We start from the raw sequence: 24,909 nt of genomic DNA on the forward strand, positions 1-24,909 counted from the left end.
TGAAGAAGCAAAAACGAAGACTTTCTAGCAGACAAAGGCTGCTCCTTCAGAGATGTTGGCTATGAAGAAACCCAGTGATACAGAATTGCAATCAAAGAAGATTTGTTTCTTTAGGTTCTGAAGGTACTGAGATCTTTTTAAAAAGAAATTTTAATGTTTATTTTTGATAGAGAGAGAGAGAGAGAGAATGACAGAGCATGAGCAGGGGAGGGACAGAGAGAGAGGGAGACACAGAATCTGAAGCACGCTCCAGGCTCTGGGTTGTCAGCACAGAGCCCGACGTGGGGCTCAAACCCATGAACCATGAGATCATGACCTAAGCCAAAGTCAGACACTTAACCAACAGAGCCACCCAGGTGCCCCTAGGTTCTGAGATTTTTAACATGTTTATATAATAAGAGAAGGAAGCTGGGAAGATACAGATATTGAAAATATAGGTGGTTTGGGGGATATTTGATGAAAAAGGATACCTTAACCTATTTCTTGATCTGCAAAAAATAGTAAGCATAATCCTAACAGCAAAAATTTTGAAGATTAAATGCAATAAACTATGGCACATTTCACGTATATTTTAGCATAAAGCATTGTTCAATAAATGACCATTTTATTTATTCCACCTTTTTTTTCTTTTAATATCACACCACTACATGCTCCTTGAAGTTCAAACCAGCTGCAAAATGTAAACTGGCTATAACTTTGCCTCTTCAAGTTTTTCTATGAATCCTTTTTAAAAACAGTAGGGGCTGGGGGAGCCAGAGAACTTTCAAATAAGTTCTTGACAACCTGATGGGTGTCAATGGCCACATCCAGATGCTGAATAGGAAATGAAGGATGGGAACAAATGCAATGCTTTTTGGGAATAAAGAGAAAGAGAGGAAAACAAACTGAAATAAGAGAACACCACATTAAGCCCAAGGAAGAGAATTTATTGAGTTTGCTATTGGAAGAGAATAACCGATACTTTCATCTCAGATGATTATAACATTATACTAAACAGGCAAAATGTTGTAAGCATCCCTGATTGCCTTCCATAAGTGGCATAAGCGATGTAAATCAACAAAGCAGATGAACTAGGTGGGATTAACTGAACTATAAAAATGAGGGTAAGAGTGAATATTGGATTTTTATTTTTAAATTTAAATTACAGTAATAGCCTCAGGGACATATAAAAGCAGTCAGGAAATGTCAAAGATAAAAATGTTAATTAGAACAGGTGGTTTGTTCTTAAAGTAGGCTGCAATGCTGTCTCTTTCTTGACATTTGGAAACCTGAAATTCTTCTCTACCATTCACCCTTGACTAATATACGCCTTTGTTTAAAGAACAAAATCAGTTAAGGTAATGTTTATTTTTTAGAGTTTAAAGATTATGTCCTCTCTGGGGGTAGGCATCATGGAATCCAGCTCTGTAATTCAACCAAAGGTAAAATCTGTAAAAATATTTGCTTAAAATCCCCTGGAGAATATTCCATACCCCTCAGAGTAATATGCTGGAAGTCACTTTATTGCTCCCTGTATTAGCTGTATTAGCATGGATGTGAGAAAGGGAGCTAGAGTTGCTAGTATGGGAACGTGTGTCATGAAGCACAGAGAGGGCACATTTCACAGAATGCAGGTCTGTGCATGGGTCCCATGCATAAGCAACATGGACTTACATGCCCCTCGCACATGGAAAGCATGCATACACAGGTGTGTGCGTGTCTGTGCAGTGTGTGCATAAACATGTTTGGAAGATCTAGTGAAAATACAAATTCTAGCTGCACCCATCTCAGTCCCCCTCTCTGTTCAACTTTATTAAGGGGCACCTGGGTGGCTGGGTTGGTTAAGTGTCTGACTTCGGCTCAGGTCATGATCTCACAGCCCATGAGTTCAAGTCCCATGTCGGGCTCTGCACCGACAGCTTGGAGCCTGGAGCCTGCTTCTGATTCTGTGTCTCCCTCTCTCTCTGCCCCTCCCCCACTCACGCTCTGTCTCTCTCTCTCTATCTCAAAAATAAATAACCATTAAAAGAATTTTTTTTAAAAAAGGTCTAGTGGTGATACCAGGAGTATACATTTTTAACTATCACCTCCAAGTAATTTTTATGCAAGGGGTCTGAGGACCATACTTACAAAAACACTATTATAGAGCAATTTTCAAGTTACTCACAATGAGGAAAAGAATGATATTGTATGAGTACCTTTATCTAAGCTACTAAGCAGAGTAAGGTAACCTAAGTGATCTGACTTCTGGGCCTCTGGGTTCCTTGAGGTGACACAGTCATTCTGTAATTAGAGGTCATATGAAATAGCCTCTTTCTCTACAGAAGTAATGTGTTGATTTAAATTCACATTCAGAGTAAAAATACCAACACCTGCATAGTCGGCACTTCCTATTTCTCGTGTGCTAGAGATAGATGTAAAGCTATTGAACACAGCCCTCCAAAGGGCTTGGCATCGACATTTCTTGATCTGTTTCATCACTAGTGACCTTCACCTCCGCTACACTTTATTATTCCACTCCCGTGACCACATCCTACACAGTTTAGCTTCACCAAGCATGCTGGAACTCTGAAATCTTCCAATTACATATCCCCACGGTGACCGCAAAGCTCTGTCCTTCCACTCTGGGCTTCGCTGGGACCTCTGTTCCATGACTGATTTTTCTTTGCCTCATTAGACTCCTCCTGCCTTCACTTCTTTTCTTTTTCATTTTGGAGTTCATCATTTCAAAATCTTTGTTTGACACCAAAGCTATTACCTCTCTAGCTTTCATACTTCAAAAACACAGACCCTACACCAACCCAACTGAGCATTTTGTCAGTGCTAACACTGGGATATTGGCCTCAGTTAGAGACATTTGAAAAACAATGCCGACAGTGGCTACAATAAGTTCATGATTTATAAATGTCAGCTGGGTTCTCATACTTCTCCAAAAGCTTTCTTTGTTTTCTTAGTGCACACTCTCTCCCATTGTGCACTGTAGCTATTTCCCATCTTTGCCACTCTCTTCAAACTTCTTGACCCCTCACTCTCAGGGTGACTATTCACCTCCTATTTCATAGAGAAAATAGAACACACCAGACAAGAACCACTAAACTTTCTATTCCCAAACAACACATATGCCTACACCTGGTCCTGTTTTAAAAGGATTAAATATCCCTTCTTCTGTCCCCAGAGAATCCATCATTGTGTTCTATATGCCTTTTACTTCCATTATTTTGCAAAGTATTATCTGTGAAACACCAGCATTATTATCATCTTGGGGGCTTGACAAGATACAGGAGCCTCCATCTAGACCTGGGAATCAGCATCTCTAGATTTGGCATCAAAGAATTATGCATTTTTTAAATTTTTAGGTGATGTCTCTCTCAAATAGGAGAATGACTGACCTCTAGCCTCATCAGAGACCTACGATATTTATTTCCCCTCATCCCTAGGTCTTCAGTATCTCCCATCAGTACTGAAATTGGCATAGTTCTCTCATAAATTTTGGCTGCCTGCCTCCCCCCAAGCACTGGGACTCTTATTTTTCTCTTCTGTTTCACAGACATGTTTCTTGAAACATTTGCTTACTTTCCACACTTTCTAAACTAACATTCTCTTTTCAATCAGCTGCCCCCACTACCAACCAACATTCCTATCTACTTGAACTATGTTGAAAGTCACTAATCACCATATTGCTGAATCCAGGAAGTGTGTTTCTGTCCCTATCTTACTTGAGCTGTTGGTAGCATTTGGTTCAAAAGACTGCCTTCCCTGGACTTCCCTGACATGATAGCCAATTCTTCTCTGCCCATCTCTTAAATTAGAGTGATACACACACACACACACACACACACACATATTTCTGGGGAAATTCCATCCATTTCTATTGTCTCTAAACGTCATATATAATCTGATGAATAGAAAATCTTTATTCTAAGTCATATTTCTCTCTTGAGCTGCAATTCTACATTTCTACCTCACTCCCACACATTCACCAAGTCTATTCCTGTTCTGTTCTCTACCTGAATCACACCTGAGTATCACTTTTGACTCCTATTCCTCCATCACCTCCACATCTGATGAATCACCAAGTCCTATTTATTCTATCTCCTAATCTTTCTCAGATCTATTCATTTGTTCCCCTACATCTCACCCTGCTCTTCTCTTCCCTTCCTGAATAATCAGTACAAAAGCCATTAGGTGGGGCCAAGGAAGGTATGCAACAACATTAACATGTGGGCGGGCGGGCATGGAAGAAAGCTGCAGTGGCCCAGGGTGCCAGAGCAGGAGTGAAATGAAAACAACAGGGAGCTTCCGGCAGGGAAAGAGAGAAAACTAGATTGAACCCCTGACATGTTGGATTAGGAATCGGAGGTATACAGGTGTGGATTTAGGATTTTTAATATATACAGATACATGAAGAAATAAATATGAATGCAATACACACACATATAGGCATGTGTTTATGTCTAAACTTTAGTACTATTGACTACGAGGATCTTGGGGCATGATGTAGATGGTTATATCATGGTCATGTAGAAAAATGTCTTTGTTTGTAGTAAATATACCCTAACGTGATCAAGGATGGTGGAACATTAAATAAGCAACTTATTCTCAAATAGTTAAGGAGAGAAAAAATCATTTGTACTATATTTGGAACTTTTCTGTAAGCTTAAGATTGCTTCTAGATAAAAATAAAGCAAATTAAAACAATAAAAATAAAGCAAATTAAAACAACAATGAGATGATGCTACACACCTACTACAATGTCTAAAATCTAGAGGATCATACATTTCAAAAAACCTATCCTTTTTATGTTAGTAATTAATAGATCTAACAGACAGAAAATCAATAATGATACAGTTGAACTGAATAGCAACACTGATCAACTAAATCTGACATTTTTTAAATACTTCACAAACAATATCAGGATACACATTCTTCTCAAGTTTGCATGGAGCATTTGCCAAGGTAGACCACATACTGGGCTGTAAAAATACACCTTAACAAATCTAAAAGAACAGATATCATACAAATTGTGCACTCAGACCACAGCGGAATTAAACTAGAAGTCAATGACAGGAAGACAACTGGAAAACCCAAAATATTTGGGAATTAAACAACATGGCTTTAAGTAACACATAGGTCAAAGAAAAAGCTTCAGGAACAATCTTAAAATTTTTTTTAACTAGTTGAAAATGAAAGTAAAATGTCAAAATCTGTGGAATGCAGCAAAAGCAGTGCTTAGAGGACAGTGTATAGCATTTAATGCATATGGTAGAAAAGAAGACAAATCTAAACTCAATAATCTAAGCTTCTGTGTGGGAAACTAGAACAAGAAGAGCATATTAAATACAAATTAAATAGAATAAGAGAAATAATAAAAATAGAGCAAACACCAATGAGGTTGAAAGCAAAAAATTAACAGAGAAAATCAATGAAATCAAAAGCTATGTCTTTGAAAAGATCAACAAAATGGATAAATCTCTAATGAGACTAACAATGAATAAAAGATAGAAGACACAAGTTACTATTATTAAAAATGAAGGGGCGCCTGGGTGGCTTGGTCGGTTAAGCGTCCGACTTTGGCTCAGGTCATGATCTCACAGTCTGTGAGTTCGAGCCCCGCGTCGGGCTCTGTGCTGACAGCTCAGAGCCTGGAGCCTGTTTCAGATTCTGTGTCTCCCTCTCTCTCTGCTCCTCCCCTGTTCATCCTCTGTCTCTCTCTGTCTCAAAAATAAATAAATGTTAAAAAAAATTAAAAATAAAATAAAATAAAATAAAAATGAAACGGGGGCCATCACTACAGATCCCATGGGCATTAGAAGGATAATAAAAGAGGTACTTGGCTGGCTCAGTCCATGGAGCATGCAACTCTTGATTTCAGGATCATGAATTTGAGCCCCATGTTGGGCATAGAGCTTACTTTAAAATAAAAAAAGGGGGGGGGGGTCATGTGTGTGGCTTAGTCGGTTAAGTGGATGACTCTTGATTTTGGCTCAGGTTGTGATCTCATGGTTCTCAGGTTGTGATCGAGCCCTGAGACAGGCTGTGCACTAAAAGCACACAGTCTGCTTGAGACTCTCTCTCTCCCTCTCTCTCAGCCTCTACCCACTTGTGCTCTCTCTCTCTCTCTAAGTAAATAAATAAACCTAAAACAATTATAAAGGGGGTGCCTGGGTGGCTCAATCAGTTAAAGCATCTGACTTTGGCTCAGGTCATGATCTCACAGTTCATGGGTTTGAGCCCCACATCAGGCTCTGTGCTGACAGCTCAGAGCCTAGAGCCTACTTCGGATTCTGTGTTTCCCTCTCTCTCTGCTTCTCCCCCATTCATGCTCTATCTCTCTCTGTCTCTCAAAAATAAATAAAAGTTAAAAAAATTTAAAAAAATTTTTAAAGAATATTATATACAGCTGTATTCCCATAAATTTGATAACCTAGATGAAATGCACCAAGTCTTTGAAAGGTACAGTCTGCCAAAACTCACACAAGGAGAAATAGATAAACTCAATAGGCCTCCATTAGAGAAACTGAATCAATAATTAATAACCTCCCAAAACAGAAAACACCAGGCCCAGATGGTTTCGCTGTTGAATTCTACCAAAGAAGAATTTAAAGAAGAAAATAATAGGCTGTCTTCAATCTGTTCCAGAAAATAGAAGCAGAGGGAATAAAATTATTCCAATACCAAAAGTAGACAAAGACAATACAAACAAGGAAAATTATAGACCAACATCTCTCATGAACATAGATGCAAAACTCCTCAAGAAAATATTAGCAGATCGAAAACAACATTGCATAAAAAGAGTATATACCATGACCAAGTGGGATTTATCCTAGATATGCAAGTCTGGTTTAGCATTTGAAAAACAATTAATGTGATCCATCATCCCATTAACAGGTTAAAAAAGAAAGACCATATCACATGATGGTATCAATAGATACTGAAAAAGTATTTGGCAAAACCCAATACTCATTCATGACAAAACTTTCTGCAAACTATGAAAAGAGTATTTCCTCAACTTAATTAAAAAAAATTTTTTTTGACAAAAACCCTACAGCTAACATCTACTTGATGGTTCATATACAGAAGTCAATTGCTTTCCTATATGTCAGTAATGAAAAATTGGAATTTGAAATTAAAAACACAACACCATTTACATCAGCACTCCCAAAGATAAAATACTTCGGCATAAATTTAACAAAATATATATAAGATCTGTATGAGAAAAACTATAAAACTCTGATGAAGGATACAAAGATCTAAAGAAATGAAGAGAGAAGATGGTAGAGTAGTAGAACCCTAGACTTACCTTGCCCCTTAAACACAACTACATTAACATCAAATCATTTTGAACACCTAGGAAATTGAGCTGAGGATTAAGAGAAAAATCTGCACAATTAAAAGAAAAGAACGTGGCAAGTATGGGGTGCAAAGACAAGAAGTAGGGGAAAGAAAAGCTGCGGTGCCATGGAGAGGAGGGAGCCCTTTTTGTGGACAAAGGAGAGAGACAAAAAGAGAGGGGGGGACAGAGCCATGTGCTGGGTTCACACAAGAAAAACTCTTCCCTAAAACCAGTGACTGGGGAATCGAGAGGAAGGGACTATCACAAGTTTTTATAAACAGTGGAACTCAAATTCTGAGGTTTGAGAAGTCCGTGCCATTTGCCAGAGTCAATCAGGGCTGACAGTGGCAATCCCAGGAAGAAGAGTGGAGGCCTGGAAGCCTTCACAGCATCGTGAAAGGATCCCCTGGGTCACCCTGGGAAAGAATGTTCCCCTTCCTGGAGCACGTTTGTAAGAGGGTCTATTGCCTCTTTGAGAACAAAAGAGTCAGTGTGAGCCACTGAGCAGCCATTCATCAGCAAAGGACAGAAGCACGTACAGAGGGCGTATAACCTGCTCACTGCTTTTCCCTGTGCTTCACCATAAACTCCAAGCACCTGCACAGCCATGCGACTGCTTTTCTGGGACAAAATAGCACCAGACACAATGAGGCAAGGCTCTCCTCTGGAGGAGGGAAGTGGGTCCAAGCCATGCTGGGTCCTTTAAGATTTAGAGTTTTGAATCCCAGCCAAGCACCAGAGATAAAACACAGGAGAACTGTGGTACCAGGCATGGCAATAGCCTGAGCACAGACAGGGGGAGAGCAAGGATCTGACAGAAGCCTGGGACACAAGAAGGGAGATTGTTTGCTTTTCTGTGAGGGCTTCCTGAACAGCAGCACATGCGAGCTCCCCTCTCTGGAGACAAGAGAGTGGGGTGATACCATCTTCCCCCACCCACCAGCAGGGTCAGACTTCAGTGCACAACACAGCACCCCCAGTGGAGGCTGGAGCTGCTTTCGCCAAACCCCGCACCCTTGAGCCCCACATCCCTGAGTTAAGGTGTGGGGGACCACTTATCATGCAAATGGACATCAAGAGAAAGCTGGAGCAGCCATACTTATATCAGAGAAACTAGATTTTAAACCAAATACTGTAATAAGAGATAAAGAAGGGCACTATATCCTAATAAAGGGGACTATCTAACAAGATATAACAATTATAAATATTTATGCCCCCAATATGAGGACACCCAAATATATAAAACAATTAATAAAAAAACATAACTTATCGACAACAATACAATGATAATAGAAGACTTTAACACCCTACTTACACTGATGGACAGATCATCTAAGCAGGAGATCAATAAGGAAACAATGGCTTTGAAAGACACACTGTACCAGCTGGAATTAACAGATATATTCAGTGCATTTTTTCCCAAAGCAGCAGAAAACACATTCTTTTTGAGAGCACATGGAACATTCTCTGGAATAGATCACATACTGGGTCACAAATCAGGCCTCAACCAATATAAAAAGACTGAGATCATACCATGTATATTTTCAGACCACAATACTATGAAACTTGAAGTCAACCACAAGAAAAAATTTGAAAAGACCACAAATACATGGAGGTTAAAGAACACCCTACTCAAGAATGAATGGGTTAACCAGGAAATTAAAGAAGAAATAAAAAAAAAATACATGGAAAGATATGAAAATGCAAACATGACAGTCCAAAACCTTTGGGATACAGCAAAAGCAGTCATAAGAGGGATGTATATAGCAATACAAGCCTTCATCAAAAAGCAAGAAAAGTCTCAAATACACAACTTAACTTTATACCTAAAGGAGCTGGAAAAAGGTCAGCAAATAAAGCCTAAAGCTAGCATAAGAAGGGAAATAATAAAGATTAGAGCAGAAATAAACAATATAGGGGGGAACAATAACAGTAAACAGATCAATGAAACTTGGAGCTGGTTCTTTGAAAGAATTAATGAAACTGATAAACTCCTAGCCAGATTTATCAAAAAGAAAAGAGAAAGGACCCAAATAAACAAAATTACAAATGAAAGAGGAGAGATCAAAACCAACACTGTAGAAATGCAATTACAGGAGAATATTATAAGCAATTATATGCCAACAAACTGGGCAATCTGGAAGAAAAGGATAAATTCCTAGAAACATACAAACTACCAAAACTGAAATGGGAAGAAATAGAAAATTTGAACAGGCCCATAACCAGCAAAGAAATTGAATCAGTAATCAAAATCTCCAAACAAACAAGAGTCTAGGGCCAGACGGCTTCCCAGGAGAATTTTACCAAACATTTAAAGAAGAGTTAATACCTATTTTTCTGAAACTGTCCCAAAAAATAGAAATGGAAGGATAACTTCCAAATTTATTCTATGAGGCCAGCATTACCTTGATTCCAAAACCAGACAAAGACCCCACTAAAAAGGAGAACTATAGACCAATATCCCTGATGAATATGGATGGAGAAATTCTCAACAAGATACTAGCAATCAAATCCAACAGTACATTCAAAGAATTACTCACCATGATCAAGTGGGATTTATTCTTGGACTGCAGGGGTGGTTCAATACCTTTAAATCAATCAATATGATATACCACATTAATAAAAGAAAGGATAAGAACCATATGATCCTGTCGATAGATGCAGAAAAAAAGCATTTGACAAAATACAGCATCCATTCTTGATAAAAACCCTCAATAAGGTAGGGAGAGATGGAACATATCCCAACATCATAAAGGCAATATACGAAAGACCCACAGCTAATGTTATCCTCAATGGGGAAAAACAGAACTTTTCCCCTAAAGTCAGGAACAAGATAAGGATTCTACTTCTCACCATTGCTATTTAGCATAGTACTGGAAGCCTTTGCCTCAGCAATCTGACAACAAAACTAAATAAAAGGCCTCCAAATAGGCAAGGAAGAAGTCAAAATTTCACTCTGAGAAGACATGATACTCTACGTAGAAAACCCAAAAGACTCCACCAAAAAATTGCTAGAACTGATACATTAATTCAGCAACATCACAGGATATAAAATCAATGTACAAAAATCTGTTGCATTTCTACACACTAACAGTGAAGCAACAGAAAGAGAAATCAAGGAATCAATCCCATTTACAATTGCATCAAAACCCATAAGATACCTAGGAATAAACCTAACCAAAGAGGTGAAAGATCTGTACTCTGGGGGTGCCTGGGTGGCTCAGTGGTTGGGTATCCGATTCTTGATTTCAACTCAGGTCATGACCGCAGGGTCATGGGATCGAGTCCTGCATCAGGTTGAGCACAGAGCCTGCTTGAGACGCTCTCTTTCCCTCTTCCTCTGCCCCTCCCCTGTGCTGTGCATTCATGCTTTCTCTCTCTCACTCTCAAAAAAAAAAGAAAAGAAAAAAGAAAAAAAAAAGATCTGTACTCTGAAACAGTTATGAAAGAAATTGAAGAAGACACAAAGAAATAGAAAAATATTCCATGTTCATGGATTAGAAGAACAAACACTGTTAAAATGTCTGTACTACCAGAAGCAATCTACACATTCAAATCCCTATCAAAATAACACCCATGTTCTTCACAGAGCTAGAACAAACAATTCTAAAATTTATATAGAACCAGGAAAGACCCCGAATAGCCAAAGTAATGTTGAAAAAGAAAACCACATTTGAAGAAATCACAGTTCCAGACTTCAAACTGTATTACAAAGCTGTAATCACTAAGACAGTATGGAACTGGCACAAAAACAGACACACAGATCAATGGAACAGAATAGAGAACCCAGAAATAGACCTCCAACTAAATGGTCAATTAATCTTCAACAAAGCAGGAAAGAATATCCAATGGATAAAAGGCAGTCACTTTAACAAATGGTGTTGGGAAAACTGGACAGTGACATGTAGAAGAATGAAACTAGACCACTTTCTTACACCACACACAAAAATAAATTCAAAATGGATGAAAAACCTAAATGTGAAACAGGAAACTATCAAAACCCTAGAGGAGAAAAATAAGCAGCAACCTCTTTGACCTCAGCTGTAGCAACTGCTTACCAGACATGTCTCCGGAGGCAAAAGAAACGAAAGCAAAATGAACTATTGGAACTTCATCAAGATGAAAGCTTCTGCACAGCAAAGGAAACAATCGACAAAACTAAAAGGTAACTGATGGAATTGGAGAAGATACCTGCAAATGACACATTAAAGGGCTAGTATCCAAATTTGATAAAGAACTTATCAAACTCAACACCCAGAAAATTAATAATCCAGTTAAGAAATGGGCAGAAGACACGAAAGACACTTCTCCAAAGAAGACACACAAATGACTAACAGACACATGAAAACATGCTCAACATCACTCATCATCAAGGAAATACAAACCAAAACCACAATGAGATACCAGCTCACACCTGTCAGAATGGCTAAAAATTAACAATTCAGGGAACAACAAGTGTTGGCAAGGCTAAGGAGAAAAGAGAACTTCTCCTCTCACGCTGTTGGTGGGAATGCAAGCTGGTGCAGCCACTCTGGAAAACAGTATGGAGGTTCCTCAAAACTTTTAAAGTAGAACTACCCTACAATGCAGCAATTGCACTATTACATATTTACCCAAAGGATACAAAAATACTGATTCGAAGAGGCACATGCACCCCCCATGTTTATAGCAGCACTATCAACAATAGCCAAAGTATGGAAAGAGCCCAAATGTCCATCACTGATGAATGGATACAGAAGATGTCGTATATAAATACAATGGAATATTATTCCGTCATCAAAAAGAATGACATCTTGCCATTTGTGACGTGGGTGGAAGTAGAATGTATTCTGCTAAGCAAAATGAGTCAGTTGAGAAAGACGAATACCGTATGATTTCACTTATATGTGGAATTTAAGAGAAAAAACACAGATGGGTGGTTCAGTCTGTTAAGCATTTGACTTTGGCTCAGGTTATGATGTCATGGTTTGTGAGTTTGACCTCTGCATTGGGCTCTGTGCTGTCAGCCTGGAGCCTGCTTTGGATCCTCTGTCTCCCTCTCTCTCTACCCCTTCCCATGCTTGTGCTCGCTCTCTCTCTCAAAAATAAACACTTTTTAAAAAGACAGCATATCTTTAAAAAAAAAAAAAAGGAAAGAAAGAAAACAGAAGAACATAGCGGAAGGGAGGGAAAATAAAATAAGATAAAAACAGAGAGGGAGGCAAACCACAAAAGACTCTTTTTTTAAGTTCATTTTTTTACTTTGAAAGAATGTGAGTGGGGGAGGGGCAGAGACAGAGGAAGAGAGAGAGAGAATCCAAAGCATCTCCACACTGTCAGTGCAGAGCTCGATGTAGGGCTTGAACCCAGGAACTGTAAGATTATGACCCGAGACGAAATCAAGACTCAGATATTTAATCAACTGAACCACCCAGGTGCCCCAAATTACAAGAGACTCTTAAAGACAGAGAACAAATTGACGGTTGATGGAGGTGACGCGGGTGATGGGCATTAAGGAGGGCACTTGTTAGGATATATTATATGTAAGTGAGGAATCACTAAATTCTACTCCTGAAACCAATATTACACTGTATGTTAACTAATTGGAATTTAGATAAAAATTTGGAAGAAAAAAAATAAAGAAATGAAGAGATAGTTCATGTTTGTGGATAGGAAAACTAAATATTCTTGAGATACCAGTTCTTCCCAAGTTGGTCTGTAGATTCGATGCAATATCAGTGAAAATCCCAGAAAGTTATTTTGTGGATATTGACAAACTGACTGAAGTTTGTATAGAAAGTCAAAAGACCCAGATTAGCCAACACCGTATTGAAGGAAAAGAACAAAGTCAGAGGACTGACATTACCCAACTTATTGTAAAACTACAGTGATCAAGACAGTATGATGTTGGTGAAAGAACAGACAAAAGTATCAGTGAAACGGAAGAGAGAGTCCAGAAATACGCCTGCACAAATATAGTCAACGAGGAGCAAATGCAATTCAATACAAAAAGAATTGCCTTTTGAACCAATAGTGCCGAAACGACTGGACATCCATACACGAGAAAATTAATATAGACAAGCCCTTATATCTTTCATAAAAAATTAACTGGAAGTGGGTACATGACCTAAATGTAAAACACAAAACTGCGAAACGCCTAGAATGTAGGAGAAAATCTAGTTGACTTTGGGTCTGATGATGACCTTTTACATACAGCACCAAAAGCATAACCCATTAAAGAAAAAAATGACAAGCTGGACTTCATTAAAATAAAAAAAAAAAAACCTGCTCTGCAAAAGACACTATCGGGAGAATGAAGATACAATCTAGTCTGGGAAAGAACCTTTGTAAAACACACATCTAGTGAAGTACTAGAACCCACAATAGAAAGAATTTTTAAAACGACAATAAAAAAAAAACCTCATTTTAAAATGGGCAAAGTATATGAACAGATATCTCACCAAAGAAGAGCCACAGATGTTAAATAAGCATATGAAAAGATTTTCAATATCACATATCATTAGGAAATTTCAAACTGACACAATGAAATACTACCACGCACCTATTAGAATGGCTAAAATCCAAGACACTGAGAGCACCAAATGCTGGCAAAGATTTGGAGGAACAAGGACTCTTATTCATTGCTGGTGGAAACGCAAAATGGTATAGCCACTTTGGATGACAGTTTGCTAGTCTCTTACAAAATTAAACATACGATACAATCCGGCAATCACACTACTTGTATTTACTCAAAAGAACTGAGAACTTATGTCACACAAATACCCACACATGTATATTTATAGCCACTCTATTCATAATTGCAAAAATTAGAAGTAACCAAGATGTCCTTCAGTATGTGAATACATAAACTGTGGTACATCCATACAATGCAATGTTCAGTGATTTAAAAAATAAAAAAGGCACTATCAAGCTAGAAAAAGACACGGGGGAACCTTAAGTGCACGCTGCTATGTGAAAGAAGCCAGCTGAAAAAGTTGTATGTGCTGTGTGAGTCCAACTGTATTACATTCTGGAAAGGCAGACTGTAAGACAATATACAGATCATTGGCTTCCACAGTTTTAGGGGGAAGAGGGATGAGTAGGTGGAGCACAGGGGATATTTAGGGCAGTGAAACTATTCTGTATAATATTTCAGAAGTAAATGCATATTATGCATCTGTCAAAACCCATAGAACCGTACGACACGAAGAAAAAACCCTAATGCAAACAACAGAATTTAGGTAATAATCATTTATCAATAAGCTTATCCATTGTAACAAATGTACCACACTAAGGGTAAGATGTTAATAAAAAGGGAAACTGTATACACATGAAGGGGGGGTGGGGGGCAGGGAGAGCTGGTGTATGGAACTCTGGACCATCTTTTTGTAAACCTAAAACTGTTTTCAAAAATAAAGTCTATTTAAAAGATAATGATTAATAAATAAGATAAAGTCTATTAAAAACATATCTCCACTTTCCTTAATGTAATTTCCATATTTTTATTCAAGCTACGTTCATCTTTTGCTTCCTGCCCGCCTTCAAATCTCCCCTGCAGCAAAAAGAAGTTCATTCAGCAGCAAAAGGAAGATTTTTTTTTTTATTTTATTTTGAAGTAATCTCTGCACCCAACGTGGGGCTCGAACTCACAACCCCGAGATCAAGAGTCAGTCACAGGCTCCTCAGACTGAGCCAGCTAAGCGCCCCAACAAGGATTCTTTTTGATAAAAACAGTTGTCTTCTCTTTAGCTTTAAATACTTCTGCCGTTCCCCACCTCCTTCAGAGAACAATTCTGAACCCTTCACATGAGCCCCCAAGCCCGCCATGGCCTGCTCTCTGTGCTCCCCTCTCAGCTCTTGCCCACAAAACCTACCCAGGGGAAGGGCTGCTGAGCTGTCCGCAGCTTCCCAAGTGCACCCGGTCTTCTCTCCACTCCACTGCCCACCCTCCTCCCCCACCCTCTGCTCAGAGGAGACCTACTTCTCCTCTGCTCTCGCCTGAAACATCTTTTCCTCCAGGAAGCCATACCAGTTCGAACCAAAATGGGCCCTGACAACGTCAAGTTTAGAAACAGACTTTTATGGATTTCTAATCGATACGTCTGATAACTCACCTTACGACATCTTGGTAAGAGCCTCAAAAATGCATCCCAGACTCGATTTCAGCTTTAACGGATGAAACGAAAACATCTGAGGGGAAAAAAAAAAAAAAAAAAAAAAAAAAAAAAAACACCACTCAGCCATATGTGTGTGATCAGCTTTCCAAGTGCAAATGTATCTGGGCTGGATATCAGCCTGGATCCCGGTGAGGACTCCCAGGCTCCGATCCCATGTCATAACCAAAACAAAGTTACAGTGACCCCCGGGAAAGTTGACAGGTCATCACAGCTGTTCTGGTGTGGATTCGGGCAGATTACTCTAGGTGATAGTGACTATTACTATACGAATAGCTCTGGAGTATTAAACAGGCATTAAAAAATAATCCAGCCGCACATAAAGAGTCACTGAGGCCTGGGAGGGTGAAGGGAAGAGTCAAAGCTAAGGTTAAGGTTTAAATTAAGAACACGCTTGGCCCTCAAGAGTTCAAGCAGGAGAAGAGGCAAACATTTTATCAAACACTGGAGCCTAAAGCAGGGAGAAGAGATGGAAATACTTTTTCTGAACAAAATTCATTAAAGTGGCCGGCACGTCTGCTGGAGGTGATGATGCCTGCATCCCCTCTAAGTCGCTGGGCCTGCCTTTGTCAAAAACTTGTAGATGGCAGGCTCAGATGTTAATTCTTTGAAACCCGAGTTGAGAGGCAGAGATCCGGATGAGAAATGGAAACGGGAAAGTGGTAACTGAAGAATGTCAGGCAATGTAGGCAACTAGAGAAGGTGATAATAGTCCTCCTCCTCAGTCTCCCCAGGCAGCAGCATGGCCTGAAGCTCCATCAAGTGCAGGGGGGTGGGGGGGCGTGCTGACCTCATTGTGCAAGAGACCATACCCACCTGGCCACTCCTACTGATGCCTGGACACAGTCATCTGCCCTCTGCTTTGGACCCTCCAATACCTTTTCTGTACCCTCTCTGTAGCACTGGTTCACTCATTCATTTATTCTTTCATTCATCATTCTTTCAATAATATAGGGACCAGGCACTATAGATACAGTGATAAACAGAACAGACAACATCCTCGATCTCATTAAGCGAACATTCTAGCTAGAGAGATAGACAAAAATTGACAGACAGACACGTACAAAATACTACCAGGGAGTAGTAAGTACTGTGAAGGAAAACAAACCTAGGGTAAGAGAACAGAGGGTGCTGTTTTAGATACAGTGGCTCAGAAAAGCCTCCTAGGAATAACACGACCATATGTGATTTTCATATGGCAATTCTATTTTTAAATTTTGTTGAGAAGCCGCCATGCCATTTCCACAGCAAATGCACACCATTTTACATTGCTGGAGTTCTGAAGGATCATTCGGGCCGCTGAGTAGAAAATAGATCGTAGAGGGGCAGGAATGGAATCAGGGAACCCAGTGAGGGGCCATTACAGTATTGCAGGCAGTCAGTAAAATGTTGACTAGAATGCCTTGCTGGCCAAGGGGCTTAGAAAACTAACGATGGCACCAATCATGTTGCTGCTGGGCTTGGTATTAGACCATCAACAGGAGCACAGTGAGCTCTGGGCATGAGTGGCCGATTCAGTTCACACTCTGCTCAGTCAACAGTCTCCATGGGAACACTGCTGAATTGGCTGGAGACTGAGGTATGACTGATACCACAACAACATCTCACACGCGAATACCCAGCAAAAGAAAGTGGGAAGCAAGGCAGACACCTCCTTTTGGAAACTGATTTGCAAAGGAAGACAGGAAACTAAGAGCCCTGGAAACGCATCACTAGTTACAGATTCGGCTCTTCCTTTTGCCGTTAACTGTAACTTCAAGGCCAGACTAAAGAATGCAGTTTGTTCTCTTTAAGAAGAAACTGCCACTTCTTATTTGTGTTTAGGTACAGGAGCCTGGAAGGATTTGGAGATAGACAGAACTGTGATTTCTCAACCTCACGGTTGTTTCTAACAATGTTCAGTTATTTTATTTCTGAGGGAAACCTGCATACATTTCCCTCAGTAGATCTAAATACTCATCAAGATTGTTTGGTTAATGATGACATTTAACGAATGGCTTCCGTTTCACCTTTTCAGACTATGATCCACAAATCCTTCCTGAGACCTAAAGAGTTCTTGAACTTTTAAAATGACAGGTATTTCATTTAAAATTACTGACCTAAAACACTTTAGATAATAAGAGGAGGTTATTTATTTTAATACAGTGATCTATTTTAGTCTAAGAGTACAATACGGGCAGTTACAGGAGTTAAGCCTTGATGAAAAATAAGACCAGTCTAATTCCCTGCCAACCAATTAACAGCTTTTCATTTGCAGAGAGTTAATATTCCATGCCTCTAGAAGAGTCTTCGAACCAAAACCACAAAATCTTATCACTGGTTGTCTACTGAAATTCACTCTCCTGTTGGATTGTACATAATCCCAGAGGCTCAGTTGAGAGAGGGTGGATGAGGAACTCTCTCAAAAAGGTTACCAATGCATAAATGCATAGATTGAGTGGCTGCGAAAAAACTGGGGAGGACCTGTAAGGTTTTTGGAAGCATTTCCTCACCAAAGTACTTGTTTTTTTACCATAAAATATTGATTGGGGGAAAACTGGGGAGGACCCATAAGGTTTTTGGAAGCATTTCCTCATCAAAGTGCTTGTTTTTTATCATAAAATATTTCCTAACACATTCATATGTTTCCAGACTTGTCGATATAACAATTGCAATAATCATTTGTGTTTCATTGTTTAGTTTACAGAAATTTCCTTACACATCCTCTTGTTTAAAATGGAAAAGACCTCTATGAGGTAGGTGGCCCCATTTTCTAGTGTTAAAAATTTAGGTGTCTTACTTAAATCGCACACCTTTTTTTTTTTTTAATGTTTATTTATTTTAGAGACAGCGAGACAGAAAGTGAGTGGGGGAGGGGAAGAGAGATAGGGAGACACAGAATCCCAAGCAGGCTCCAGGCTCTGAGCTGTCAGCACACAGCCCAACACAGGGCCCACAAGATCATGACCTGAGCTGAAGTCGGACGCTAAACCAACTTGAGCCACCCAGGCACCCCAAATCGCACACCTTTTTATCTTAAACATTTGGGGCAACAAGTTACCTCAGAAGATACTTGTGTAAATGATTTTGTTTCAGTTTTAGGGACATGGAGAGGAGGATTTTTTTTCTTTTAATGAAGACAGTATTTTTATTCAAAGAAAAAGAATCTTAAGAGTGTGCATGTTATAACTTGAGAATGTGGTGCTTAGGCATGCTTTGTGGCTCAAAGGAAAGGCAGCATAGTATAATGGTTTATGCTCAAGTTCAGGTATTAATGGCCCTGGCTGCTGCTCCTGATTCACCTTGTGACCTCAGGGAAGCTCAATAACCGAAGCCTGAGTTTTACTAGCAGGCAATGTGGAAAAAATAGTAGCGCTATGGGAACTACTGAATATAATATGGCACATATAATATGGTACCCAGTGACTGGCACACAGTAGGTACCTCATGAGAAGTGGCCCTTGCGAGGACTCCTGTTCATACCCCAGAACTCCTAAAAGCTAGTGGGCTGTGAGGTGACACAGTCCAAATGGAGCCGCCAACTTTGAGCTCAGGGGGTCTACTTACTGCCACATGATAGGCATGAGGGGCTTAGAATTCAGAACAGGGCTATGGCAAGGAAGCAGGTTGGCACAGATCGGAGAAACACAGGAAACAGATTTTTCTCTTCCTGGCCTCGTAAAGACTGCTACTGGCAAACACCTTCTTGAACTCACGGAGCACGCCCCACCTGACTGTATCCCTCTGGCTCACCATTAGTGAGATCGTTTTTGAGAAGCAAGTATTCACTCTTTATCCATTCCATTGCCTAACCTATTTTTAGAACTCAATAACTCTTTGGGGGGTTTTTTAATCAAATTTTATTTTATCATTTTTTTAAATCACTTCTCCTATCCTAAAAGCAAGGTATAACTCATGGTTTATCTTTAATTCTGAGGATTTCAAGTTCATCTTACTCTAAAACTTTGATATCTTTTGATGTTTTCTATATACTAGTGGCACTAGAATAGAAGCTGTTTCAGGAACCCACTAAATGTTGATTCAATAAATGAATGCGAGGCATATAAAGCTGTAGGAAAGTTTAAAATGACCAGCTAAGGAACATATGCTGGCCCATGCACTTGAAATGTCTGCTTACGAGGTGTCCATAATGATAAAGTTGTACCGTTAAGAAGAGTGAAAGTGGCCCCACAGCGGGTGTGACCTTAGGACTTTTATATATACCCCACCACGCAGAAGTATTTTCTACCTCTCTTTCTCTTGTACTTTCCCCACCCCCCTCCTCCACTCCCACAGATATCACCGAGAGAGTATACTCATATCAGGAAAACCAGCGACCTGCCAAAACAATTTCGTTAGGGGAGACTTTCAGGGGTTCTCAAATAGTGCCCTTGTTTGCAAAACTTCTGAACCAATTAAGAAGTAAGGCAAAGGAGAATGGCAGATGGCAGGCCAAAATGTTACATGTACTACTTACTGGTTGTACAGATATCACTAATTGCCCCCAAATTTGCTCTTTTTCTTTGGGATCACATTTCCCAGGCACCCTTACAGCTAGATCACATTACCCGCATGGCTCTGTTCTCTACAATGGAATGTGAATGGATGTGATGTCCCTACTTGCAGACCAGGCTCATATGACTTCCCATTCATGCTCCTTCATTCTCTTTGCCCTTCTTGTGGGCAAGTATGGAGATACTCGGGGAGACTCTAGAAGGCACATGTTGAGGAGATCAGAACCAGAACGACTGCATGAAGAAGTGCCATCCCACCGACCTGAATACCAGCCATGTGCTGTTAGGAGACAAAGAAATAAACCACTTGTCCTTTGGTCACTAAACGTTTGACGTCTTCTATTACTGTAGCTGAACTTACCTTAGCTAATGAGAAACTGACTTTAAAGACTGTATCGTTCATCCATGCACAAGCAAATTCGAGCATCAAGCAGTCTTTTCCACCCTGAACCTCTGACCAGGGTTTTCCCCATGATCTTCCAACCCTTGCCTCACATGCTGGCAGGAGCCCAGCAGAAATCCTGCCCCAGTGATCCTCACTGGAATTACAAGTAATTCCTCTCTGGATAGCTGCTTCTGGAAAACACTTTTGAACGGTTACTTATAGAAGAATAGAAGGAATAGGATCGGGGAATGGAGATAAAAGGGAACAAACAAGTAAAACAAGAAGGAGTGGAGGAATAAGCTCTTTCGTATTAGCCTGGACTCTAATCCTGATCCATTCCCAGCTCTACTTCTGCTCCATAGACTCAATTTTGGCATCTTGTCCACACGCTCCCCAGCATCCAATCTTGGCTTGCCCTGGAATGATCTTTCCTTTTCCATCTCAGCCCACGCAGCTGGGAATTCTGCAGCAGCATAAGTCTGCCAAAAACAATAGCCTTCCTAAATGTCCAACAACAAGGGAATTGGTCTATAAATTATGAAGCATCCAGTCGATGGAGTATTATTCAATCATTAAACATGATAAACAGAAAGCCTTTGGAACAACAGGGAAAATGGCCCTGAAATAAATGTCACTGAAGTTTTCCTCTCCTAAAAGCAGGCCCTGCAATTGCATATGCAATATGGCAACAACATTAAAAAATTGTCCATATGGGAATAAAGCTATGGATTTTTTTAAAATATATGAAATTTATTGTCAAACTGGTTTCCATACAACACCCAGTGCTCATCCCAAAAGATGCCCTCTTCAATACCCATCACCCATCCTCCCCTCCCTCCCACTCCCCAACAGCCCTCAGTTTGTTCTCATTTTTTAAGAGTCTCTTATGAATAAAGCTATGGATTAAACTTGAAGAAAGAAAAGCAATTGTTGGGTTAGAATAGTGGGATTCAACAAATTTTTTTATTGTTTAATTACAGCTATTCTATGTCTAAATGATAAGATGTTCAGCCTTTGCCATCCTACGAGGAGAGGAGAGGAGAGGAGAGGAGAGGAGAGGAGAGGAGAGGAGAGGAGAGGAGAGGAGAGGAGAGGAGAGTCCTCCCACCTCTCCTTGCCTTCAGCGGGAATCACTGCAGTGGAGAACAGAGGGTAGCCGGGCAGAGGCTCCAGGAGGCGCCTAACTCCGGACACCCCATGCTCTGCACCGATTCAGAGTCTGAGCACAAGTCCTGCGGTTGCTTCCATATGTCCTTGCTTTATTTTTAAATGTTTTAAGATTGGAAGCATTTTGCATTCTGATGGTGGTGTTGTCTCCCTTGGTAACTCAGACACCCAAATAGAAATACGGTCAGACTCCCTCCCTTCTGATGAGCCCAGTTAATGTGACATTGTTTTATAGGAGTAATGGGAAATCAATCTCCTTAGATCATCTGAACGGATTAACATAACCCTGTTGACAAAACTTGTGAATGTGGGATTTGCATTCCTGTCATAGTTCAAGAAGGTAATGGGGTCAACTTTTAACTGTTTCTGTCACCTTCTTGAAATGTACACAGAGAATGCCTATGTGAAAAGCATTCAGGGGTGCCCGGATGGCTCAGTTGGTTAAGCATCCAACTCTTGATCTCGGCTCACAGTTCGTGAGATCGAGCCCTATGTGGGGCTCTACAACGACAGCTCGGAGTCTGCTTGGGATTCTCTTTCTCTCTCTCTCTCTCTCTGTCTCTCTCTCTCTCCCTCCGTCTTCCCTTCCTCTCTCTTTCAAAATAAATAAATAAATAAATAAGCATTCAGTACCAGTAGGATGCAAATTAATGCACATTGCACATGTTTCTTACTTCAAAATATCTCAAAAAGCTTAATAGTTTATCACCACCCTCCCCATCTCTATCCCAGTGGCTCTGTCTTCTCAGGTAAGGGAAAAAGGCAATGTATCATTGTCATTCATGCACCAAGCCCTCATCTTGGCTTCCCTAATGTGAAGTCTGTGAGAGGAACCTTCCTGGGAGACGAACTCCTGGCTCCAGGCTTTGCAGAATGCCCATGCAGTTAATGTAACTTCAGACAAGGCACTAAGACAAAGGATCGAGAAACCCATGCTGGGAGCACGTTAGGGCAGAAGAATAGAGAGTGACAGCTGAACAAACCGTAGGTATTCTTGCTCAGGGGGATGAAGACTGAAAAAACTGTAATCAGCCACTGGACGAGGTTAATGAATTTTTGCCTGGGGAATCTGACCCTAAAACTCATTTCTCAGTTCAGTGGGGGAAGGAACAAATCCTGGGCAGCTGACAGATGTACGGAACATGCTGTGTGCAGTGCCCACCGAAGAGAGGACGGTCCAGGACAGCAGTCTTCCCTGTGATCTCACACCCAGCGTCTGCTCAAGGCTGGCTAGAGCTGGTCCGGGCACCAGAAAACCACTTAACCCCTTTTCCAATCTCTTATCACTGCCGGCCCTCTTTTCTGATCTTGTCTTGTGTTGCCTATAGTTTCCCAAAGCACTACCGCCTTTTTTTTTTTCTTTTAAATGTTTATTTATTTTTGAGAGAGAGCACGAGTGGGGGAGGGGCAGAGAGAGGGAGACACAGAATCGGAAGCAGGCTCCAGGCTCTGAGCTGTCAGCACAGGGCCGGACGTGGGGCTCGAACCCACAGACCGCGAGATCATGACCCGAGCTGAAGTCGGATGCTCAACCCACTGAGCCACCCAGGTGCCCAGTGAAGCTTAATTTATAAGTTAGGCACAGTAAGGTATTAACAGTAACTAATAACAAAATAGAACAATTACAATAATGCTCTAGAATAAAAGTTATATGAATGTGGTCTCTCTCAAAATATCGTCCTATGCGGCACTCACCCTACTTGTTGCCGTGGTGTTTGTCGTCAGATGATAAAATGCCCCCACGAGGAGAGGAAGCGACGTGAACGCGGTAGGCACTGTGACCTAGGCACTGTGACGTAACCACTGTGACGTAGCCTTCCGCGGCTCTTGACGTTATGACGCTACTGCGTCAAAAGGAGGGGCATCTGGTTCTGGAGGAAGGTTGACCCATCCCGGGAACTGAAACCGTGCAAAGCAAAACCAAGCTAAAACCCTCCACAAGGGGGGACCGCTGCGTTTGTTCACCGCTCTAGTCCAGTTCCCAGCAAACACAAGCATCCATCCGGTAAGGACGGATTGAGAACTCAACGTCCTCAAACGTTCTTTAAACGTTATCTTTAAAACGTTCTTGCCAGAGATGCCCGACTCCTGCAACCTCCTGGAAGCGTTTCCCCTCTCCAGCAACCGCAGGTGGGAGAGAGGCGGAGCTATGAAGTTATTCTGCACAAGAAATAATCTTTTTTTATGTTGATTTATTTTTGAGAGAGAGAGAGAGAGAGAGAGAGAGAGAGACAGACAGAATCCGAAGCAGGCTCCAGGCTCCGAGCTGTCGGCACAGAGCCGCAGGGCTCGAACCCACAAACCCTGAGATCATGACCTGAGCCAAAGCGGGACGCTAAACCGATCGAGCCACCCGGGCGCCCAAGAAATCATCTTTTTAATTACCCCCTGCGATGGTTCTGATTCTCGGTGGCATGCTGTGGGGTTTGAGCAGCAAACACAGGACATGGTGGCATTTTGGAGGGATAAACCCAGCTAGGAGGCTCCAGCGTGTGATGCGGAGCCTGACACCGAATCAAATAACAGCTCGTGTTACTAAATCTGAACGTCCCCATGCCAAGCAAAGATGGAGACGCTCACTACCGGCTACAATGAGCTGGGAAGATTTAACAGGAGCCCCAAGCTGCTTTCTGCACGTGACCGCCACACCCCCTTAACTTAACTTTTATTTTTCCCTCATTGAAATGGAAAATTCTTATCTTGTACTTGGAAATGCGGCATTTTCTTCGGAATTCATTAAGATTTTGTAGTGATACTAATTCTGGTTTACGATTTATGAATCTAATTAGGAAAAGCTTCCTCCTGCCTTTCATGTTGAGTTAATGAAATGAAATGTCAAAACGCACACTGAGAAATTTTTTAAATCCTCCAGTTAACTTCTGTCACCATACATAGTAACAAAATTTTTTTTTCTTGTGATGAGAACTTTAAATATCTACCTCTTAGGAATTTTCAAATACACAATACGGTATCATTGACTATAGTCATCGTGCAGTACATTACATTCTCATGATTTATTTCTTTTATAACAACAAAAAAAAATTCCTCTAATCAAACCCTGATTTCACCAAAGAAATGCTGCTAAGATACTTAGAAACTTAGAAGTGAGAATTAACACTATGAATTTTGCCTCTTTTCAGGATGCAATGCTTTTGCTGTATTTGTGAGTTAAATTCAAACAAGCTCTTACCAAGAAAGCAAGCTGTGTCAGTGTAGAGGCTGGACAAAGAAGAAAGTAATGAGCTATGAAAAAGTCCTGGTGTGTCAAAAGTAAGAGGTCTTAAAATTCACTGGTAGACCTTGAAGCCTCTGTTTCTGTTTCCAGCAGATGATTATCAATATTTTAAAATTCAACTGAAGTGAATATTGCAGAACTCAAAAAAGCCAATAAAGTCTGGG

General features: G+C 40.6%; 1 long non-coding RNA gene across 10 annotated transcripts in view; it reads right to left on the reverse strand.

Moving 5' to 3' along the window:
- Positions 1–23,305, reverse strand: part of LOC122237872 — a 179,892-nt gene extending 156,587 nt beyond the window's left edge. For all 10 annotated transcript variants that reach the window (XR_006216577.1, XR_006216582.1, XR_006216579.1 and 7 more), the window contains exons 1-2: positions 23,206–23,305; positions 15,406–15,481 (exon numbers count right to left, since the gene is read on the reverse strand). This is a non-coding gene — a long non-coding RNA (uncharacterized LOC122237872). The remainder of the gene's footprint in view (positions 1–15,405; positions 15,482–23,205) is intronic.
- Positions 23,306–24,909: the final 1,604 nt, after the last annotated feature.

This window comes from Panthera tigris, chromosome B1 (genome assembly GCF_018350195.1).
Source record: "Panthera tigris isolate Pti1 chromosome B1, P.tigris_Pti1_mat1.1, whole genome shotgun sequence".
In the NCBI taxonomy this organism is placed as follows: Eukaryota; Metazoa; Chordata; class Mammalia; order Carnivora; family Felidae; genus Panthera; species Panthera tigris.